Genomic DNA, 8,806 nt, shown 5'->3' with positions numbered 1-8,806 from the left:
GATGCTTGGTTGCTAGGGTTTTAGGGTTTTAGTGAGAGGTAGAGAGTGTGAGAGTTGTGAGGGTGAAATGAATGAGAGTGTAAAGGAGAGTGTGGTGAGGGTTTTGGGTTTTTATACCCGTTTCAAGCCGGCACATTTGGTTCCGAGTGGCATGGCCCAACCGGCCCAAATGTCCATTGTTCACTCGAGACCGGGTGGTCTCGAGTTGGGTTTCGTAATTTCGGCCCACTACACACACACGTACCTGTATATATATATATATATATAGTACATACACATAATACAAGGATCACATAGAACATCTAAATAATACGCGACTTCCATTTAATAAACAATATATACACGCACAATGTAATTACAAGGTAGTTGTTCGGAAAACCTAGAGTGTCACACACTGTTTGCAGTTTCTTTTAAAATTTCTTTGTTTCGTACTACCTTTTGGTGTATTCTTTCAGATGTCAAAGTTCACAAGGTTCAATGCAAGCGAACTCGATGCTAGGGCGCGATATGAAATACTCCAAACAAGACCCGAGGAGTACCCTAGGCGAGCATGTACGGACTTGTTAACCATGGTGAACCAACTAGACCGATTCAACAACATCGTGACAGGGCCACTAGCAGTTGCATTGAACACTCGGCTTCGGTCGGTGCATCAATGCACAATGGAGTTTTACAGTACTTTCGCTTTCAATTCGAGGTGTGACCCATTTGACAATGAAGGGGTCGCATTTCGGTGTGGCAGGATACAGTACTCAATCTCCATGGCACAGTTTGGATCTATAATAGGACTATACAGTGAAGAGGAATCGGGAAATGAGGAAAACACTGGGGGATTACGAGACTTGGACGAGACCGAACGTCAAGCCGTATGGGCTCAAATCGGTGAAGGAATCTACAACCCTAGCAGCACTAAGAGTACCAAACTGAGGGACCCGCTATACCGCTACATTCACAGGCTCCTCACCTACTCGCTAAACCAGCGTCACGACAGTAGTGGCGTTGTGGGGTTAAAAGATTTGGTTGTCCTTCACTGCATCCACAACCGGAAGCCTCTTGATGTTCCATATCTCCTGTTGCGAAACATGCATCTCAATCGCCTTGCTCGAGCTCCAACACCTATCTTCTTTGGGGGATGGGTGTACCATCTTTTCAAGCACTTCACGCACATTCCAAGGTCCTTTGAAAGAAGTCCATGGTCAGGACGAGTTGACTACCACATTTGCCGAGCCATGAACTTGCTTTATGAGGCGGAAGACGGGACGGTGAGCTTCCAAAGGACGCAAGGCTATGCATGGAACCCACAGGAGGCCCTAGTTCTTCATGCACCACCTCCCCAATACCAACCCCATGGTGATCCGGGTCAATCCTCCTCACAAGGAGGCAGTTTTCCTAACTTTCAAAGTTTACATGATCTTTTGCAGGAAAACCTCATGTGTACCAGGAACACCTACAATCTCGCCAACAACACATACCACCGGGTCGGAGCTATTGAGCGCAACATCAACGATATACAAGATGATATCGGTAGCATCCAGGAGTATATGGCGGGGCATGGGGGTGGAGGAGAGGATAGCGATGAAGACATGGAGTAGGAGGCTTGAAGGAACAGGGAGCGGGTTGGTGGTGAGCCCACAGGTTTAAGTACCCTTTTCTATCGAACAATTTATGGCCTGCGTGCCACTTGTTGAACAATTTACTTTCCTGAACTACTTTTTATTTCCGTTTTATTTTTCTACTTTATGCTTGGAGACAATTAACTGTGGTAATGTAGGATGTTTTATGTTTGCTTGGTGTGGTATTGAGTGATGAAACAGGTACAATGCAAGGGTTAGAGTGCTATACCTTAGCACTTACAGGCCCAAAATGGAGAAACCGGGAGACGAAACCTGTTTTTCAGCGTGTCCAGCCGACACGCCCCCGTGTTCATCTCCCAGACTTGCTGTTTGGTTACTGACCTGCAATTATTTGCCAGACACGGGGCCGTGTCTAACCAACACGCCCCCGTGTTCACCTTCTGTAAGTTTTCAATACTGGCAGTTCACCACGGGGTCGTGTCCAGCGAACACGGGGCCGTGTGCAGACTGCCAGTAACATAAATCTTTGCTTTTTAACACCACATTACACATCCAATCAACCTAAAAATTTATTTTTGGGACACATTGAGGACAATGTGTAATTTAAGCGTGGGGGGAAGCTAACACTTTGAAATTTTGCAAGTCCTAACAACAAGCCTTACATAAAACTCTATTGGAACCGCTAAACACCCCAAATTTTTTATAAAAAAAAAATTCATTATTTTTTACTTGTCTAAAGTTTAAGTTAGGAAATCCCAAGACTAATAAGGTTATATTTTTATAAAATTTACAACCGAAAGCGTCGTGATAACAAGAACCAACATAAGAAAATTATGAAACGGCATAACAAGTCTAGTTAAAATTTGATTATATATGCTTGATCACATTAAAAACCCATTCCCACAAAAGTGAGTTTTGAGCCTTTATTGAGCATACAAATTTACATCTTTAGACTAAATGCTCATTTTTCGTTTCTTGTGTGAATAGCCGCTTGGTTCTTACAACTCTAGAACTTGCCACGACGATTCATTCCCGGTCCTTACCAACTTAAACCCAAGTAAGTAAATGATAGAGGCATTAGGACTAACCATTTTTCTTTCTACACCATTATTTTTCAATTTTTTTTACCACTTACCCAAAATCCCCCTAGTTAACCCCTTTGAGCCTAAACCTTTCGTTTCTTTACCCTAAACCCTTTTTATCCACCAAAAACCCTTTTATTTTTTTTTCACCCTTTATTTTAGTAACAAGCTCGGTTTTTCGCAAGCTCGTTCTTTTATGTGACTAAAAAAAAATATGATGATGAAGTTAAAAACAAACAAAGCTATGCAAACAGTTACTAAAAACAAAAGTGTGTTACGAAAACCGACGCTTTTTACGCTTTTCGCCCTTTTACTAACCAATAACCCAACCACCCACCTTTAGCCCAAGCCTAACCCTTCACCCAAAAAGTCCTCTTGATATTTACAAAGGTATAGAGTTAAAAAGGAGGAGGATTGATTGCTTGGCAAGCCTATGGAAGACGTAAGCTCCATGCCGCTCTCGAGTGATTCACTAAAAAAATACACCTTCGGCCGAGTGTTGAGTGATTTCTCCCGTGAGGTATGTGAACTCGTATATAAATGAAATTTTAAAAAAGGCATGTTATGCCCAAATAAGTAATTTGTCCTATGAAACGTTCTAAATAAATCATAACGAATAGGATTGTAAATAAATAAAAATAAAACCCAAAAAGATCTTGGATTCCCGACACTCTATGACAAGCCAAAAACCTTCTCTTCTACCCATTCCATTTGGGAGTGTAAGCCACATTTAAAGAGTTTTGCTTGAGGACAAGCAAAAGTTCAAGTGTGGGGGTATTTGATGTGTGTAAAATGCAACATATAAATTACATCAAATAAGGCATAAAACTAACCCTTTTTAAGTACTAATGTTGGAAAAAGAGTGTTTTTGTCTTCCTTTTGTATTTTCAGGATGAAATGAGCTCAAATTCACAAAAGAAGCAAAAAGACAGCTAATTCTAACATAAATACAAGAAAAGGAATAAAAGTAGACTGCCAGAACCTTCAACGGCATCCTCCCAAGCAAAGAAGAGAAAACAGAAGCCTGAACACGCCCCGTGCTCAGCCAGCACGGGGCCGTGCCCAAGAAGCAGCAGAAAAGACAAACCTGTAGAAGCTTCTATTGCCCACCACGGGGCCGTGTCCAGTGAGCATGGGGGCGTGGCGAAAGTACAGCAGGCGCATTAATTGTAATTGCAAATTACAATTAATGAAGAGAGAGAGAGTGTCAGACGGGCACGGGGGCGTGTCCAGCGGACACGGGGCCGTGCCCAGCCTTCTGTTCAGCCTATAAATAGGAGTGCTTGGTTTCATTCCAATCCATCCCTTGGCACACCACCTCTCTCACACTTCATCCACCACCCACCACCACCATAACACCATCATCCACCACCATCATCCATTGTCCATCGTAGAGTGTGTGAGTCGTCTCGGGATCCAAGATTGATAGTAAGAGTTCTTGACAATCAAGGTCATGTTTGCCTAAGTCTCTTACATCACTTGGTGAAGACAAGTGTTTAGTATAATACTTTTTATTTTTAATCTTTTGCACTTTTTATTTGGTTTTGTATTAATGACTTTAATAACTAGTTGCTTATGTTGAAGGTGATCTTTCCTTATCGTTTGTCCGTGGTGTCTTGGCATTATTTTACTGTCTATATAAAATAATAGATTTTCACCATTCATATCTCCACGGTCTATATGGAGGTATGTTGGCTACCTGGTCGGGGGTTAAGGGAACGGTTTGGTAAGGGTCTTGCCCTTGTTCAGCGTTTAGAGGTCCTGCAAGGGACCTGGGTCAAATTTAGTAGGATCTCCTTCAATACCCATAGGTATTGGATGGCGGGGATCCAAACTCTTTGACCCCCTCATAAGTTAACTATTATTAATACTATAACCCGGCTATTTAGGACTGTATCCCTGCTGACTCAGACTACTTAGCCGAGTGTAACGTCACCGCCAAAAGCGGGGCCTACCATAATTTGCATTAATAACTTAATTCATTATCTTCCAATAATCCAACCCTTTAGGATTGTATCCTTGCTGACTCAAACTACTGGGTTGAGGGTAACGTCGCCTTCAAAAGAGGGGCTTACTACAATAACTAAGATAATCTCTTAAACAAGTGCAAAAGTGCGAAAATAATCAAAGGTTATACTGATACACGAGTCGGATCCAAGTGATTCATCTTGTCTATCTGTTTTTATTTTATTTTTATTTTTCAGCATTTAGTTAGTTTTTATTTTCTTAGTTTAAAAACATTTTTCTAACTTTTTGATTTGATTAGACGTTGAGGATAAACCGGTACTAAAAGCTCTTGTGTCCTTGGACGACCTCGGTATCTTACCAACACTATACTACGTCCACGATGGGTGCACTTGCCCATATGTGTGTTTAGTGTTAGTGAATATCGTGTTTTATAAATTTTAAAACTTGGCTAAAGGTGTAAAAAGGGCTTAATTATATATCTAAATTATATACACACTACACACGCATCACCCAGCCGATCGGACATACCAGCCGATCGACCGGGCCAGCCGATCGGCTAGCACATGGTCCCACACTTTTAAAATTTCATGAAGCATAGTATTGAGGAAGAGATGTTCGATCGAACTGCGTTTGGTGAACATTACTCTTCGGATCGTGAGATACTACTCTTCAACACTTAATCGTTTTCACAACTCGTTCGTAGTAGGAATGCCAGCCGATCGAACAGACTGTTCGATCGAGTGACATTCTGTTGAGGACCACTCCTGAAGTTCCTAGCCGATCGAGTGAGCTAGCCGATCGAACGAACCGTTCGATCGACCGACTTGAAAGGTAAGAACACTTCAGTGTTCTCAAATGCTGCAACAAAAACTTCAAAAATTCAAATCCTCAAACACAAACACACCAGAGGAAGAAACAATCCACTCGAATGGCCCAGCCGATCGAGCTTACCGGCCGATCGAACAGGACTGTCCAATCGGATATACCAGCCGATCGAACAGACCGTTCGATCGAACCTGTCGTTCGATCGACCAGCCTATTCGATCCACCCGCATTTATTTGCATTTCCACGTTACTTATTGTTATGCTATCGAACTATTTAGGCTAACCCTACTCTCAGCGCTCCCTTCAATCCATAATCAATCACTGTGAGTATACTCGAACCCTTTTTGCTTTAGCACTTTTGGGTGTTACATACGTTACCTATCAAATCACAATCAAACACAAACTATTTGAACGCTAACCATTTGCATGTGCTACTTGACTAAATGAATGCTGTTTGTTATGTTTACACGTGGAGTGCTATCTACCTGCCTTAGCAACATAGTACTATAGTTTGGACTCAGCACCCGTTCACACGGGGGTTGTTAAGGACAATTACTTGCATGGATTACGGTGGTAATCATGTATTGCGAACCGTCTCGGACGGTCAAACCACAGTCGTTGGTATCGATGGTCCCATGTCGATAATTAACATGCATCGTTTTCCTCTGTGTACGTGCCTGGTTATGCGTAAACTATTCGAACTCTATATGCTATTATCAAACTTGTGTGCTCACCTTTACATTATATGTATTGACTTTATTTTAACGTATGTGACAGGTGCTTAAGTTGCTAGGATGCTTAGGCGCGTGGTGATGAAATCGAGGCTAGGGAGTCTAGAAATAATAAACAATTGTCTATAATAATAATTGAATCTGAGTTGTCGAAACGGAATTATTTGTCTAGTTGCTTTCTATGATAACTTGTTATTTATTTGGGGTACGGTATGGGACGTATCATTTAAACTGAATTTATATAATAGTTGTTGTGGAAACTTCTGGACAATCTGTTTCACTCAGTGTCGCGCCCCGATGATTCCGCCATCGGTTGGGGTGTGACAGATTGGTATCAGAGCCATAACTATAGGGAATTAGGTTAGACACGACCTAGTCCGGGTCGCTGTCTTAGAGACCTAGACTATAGTTAGGAACCATCAGACCAAGTTTATGTGCTTATTCTGCAATCCTTCACTATCATTGCACTCGAGTTTTCAAATAAAGTCGGGAGATTTAGTTAGGAATAGGTGTGAAAGCCGCAAACTCCTGACCAAACTGTTTGACCTGTGCTGGTTTTATTCGTTTATTCATGCTTATCTCATTATTTTCACCAACAAACACGGGATATTATACCAAATCAGGAGTGAAATCCACATTTTGATGAATAATCTTCCTTATTTTATTAAAAACAAGGAAGAAATAGCTAAGCTAAGGGGTGAAACCCTAACCTTGGCAGTTTGTTCTGGACTTTATTTATCTCACCAAGGCCTCGATGGACTCCAACGACCTGAACTCACAAGTATGACCTAGGGAACGCGTGTGGAATGCCCAAGAATCGAGGCGGAAACACGACCTTTAGAGTCGAAAATGATGACAAGTCTACTGTGAATAGTCGAGTTGCCTTGGGTAGTCGATGTCTAGTAGCCGCAGACAATCTATCCCTCGATTTTAAGTGTTCCGATTCTGAGAACCGCGTACTCTGATGACTCGTTGATTTTTGTGTGTTTATGTGTGCTTTCCCTGTTTTTGTGTTTTTATTTTGGGATATTATTCGATTTTGCTATCATTTCAATCGACATACACGACTCGTACTATTATTCTATCCCCATTTGATCTCCAGTTGCTGCAACCTAGACGATATTACGATATGATGTGCTATACGACTAAGTTAGGATACACTATACTGTGCTACCTGATATGCCATACGCGATCGCTATGCGAACGACACGCGAGCTTTGAAGGATAGGTTTCTGTTTTCTGATTGCCTCTGTGATTAAATGGTTACGTGCTTTCGTGTTTATGTGACTCTGTGCTTATGTGCCTCTGTGCTTACGTGCATCTGTGGTTTTGAGTATATGTGTTTATGTGATATGTGTTTCGACGTGATTCTAAGCTTTAGATAATAGTAGACGTGTGAGGAGAGATTCGATTCTGTTGTGTTGAGTCTCGTGACGATGTCTGTTGCAGACCATGTCGTCATCCGGACAACGAACCCCACTTACCCGCCAGGAAAAGAGGGACGACGTCTCGCTGCTATCATCTCCAAGCAAGTGGCGAAAGCCATGAGTGAGGTGTATGAAAATGCCAGCAAAACGTCGGAAGAATCCCAAGCTGAAAACCCTAAGGATTCAAGCAAGGCTGCTTTCAGCTTCAAGCAGTTCAAGGCATGCGGACCAAAAGAGTTCACTGGCGAAGATGGTCCTACAGCCATGTTTCACTGGTTTGACTCAGTCGAAGTCACTCTGCGCCAGAGCGGATGTCCTAAACATCTCCGCACTCTCAATGCTACAGGCGTCTTCCAGTCCCGTGCTCTAGACTGGTGGACGGCCGAACGAAACAAGCGCGGAAATGATGCAGCTTACGAGCTAACATGGGAGGAGTTGAAGGCAATTATGACCGACGAATTCTGCCCTCCTCATGAACGCCAAAAGCTGGAGGACGAGTTCTGGGGAATCAAGCAGAAGGATGGAGACAACGCTGCTCTCACTGCCCGCTTTAAGCAGCTTAGCATCATCTGTCCTGATCAGGTCAAGACCTCAGATCAAGCCATCAAGAAGTACATTCGAGCTCTGCCCGACTGTGTAGCCGATAACCACCATTCAAACCGATGTGTCTTGTGAGACATGCCCCTTCGATAATATTCGATAAATACACACCTAGTAAGAATAATAATCATACAATTACATAATAATATACTAAATATAATATAGGGTGGAGATATAATAGGAAGTTTATTTGGCTAGGAAGGCTAGGAAGTGATCTTGACCATCCATTTACTTAATCAAGGGCTAAGATTAAATCAGGGAAATTGAAAGTAAAAAAAGAGGCGCGTGACTTTTTTCAGGGGCAATCTAGTCAATCCAAGCCAATAGTTTCTCTCTCCTCCAATTCCCCCCATTTTTTAAACGTTAATAACTCTTTCATACGACATTATTTTTTTATAAAAATTGCACCAAAAAAACGAGTGTTTTTTTTATCTTTAAAACGAGTATACTATTGCTATATTTTGAAAAAAAAAATTTAAAACCCAGTTGCGTAAAACGCAATAGAAAAAACCCCAGTATCGTAAAACGCAATGAAAAAAAAACCCTAAAAAATGACATTTTTCTAAAAGGCAATGCACAAAAAACACAAAGAAATGACT

This window comes from Helianthus annuus, chromosome 8, assembly GCF_002127325.2.
Source record: "Helianthus annuus cultivar XRQ/B chromosome 8, HanXRQr2.0-SUNRISE, whole genome shotgun sequence".
Classification (NCBI taxonomy): domain Eukaryota; kingdom Viridiplantae; phylum Streptophyta; class Magnoliopsida; order Asterales; family Asteraceae; genus Helianthus; species Helianthus annuus.
The sequence above is the reverse complement of the archived record's forward strand: the minus strand, read 5'-3'. Positions refer to the sequence as shown.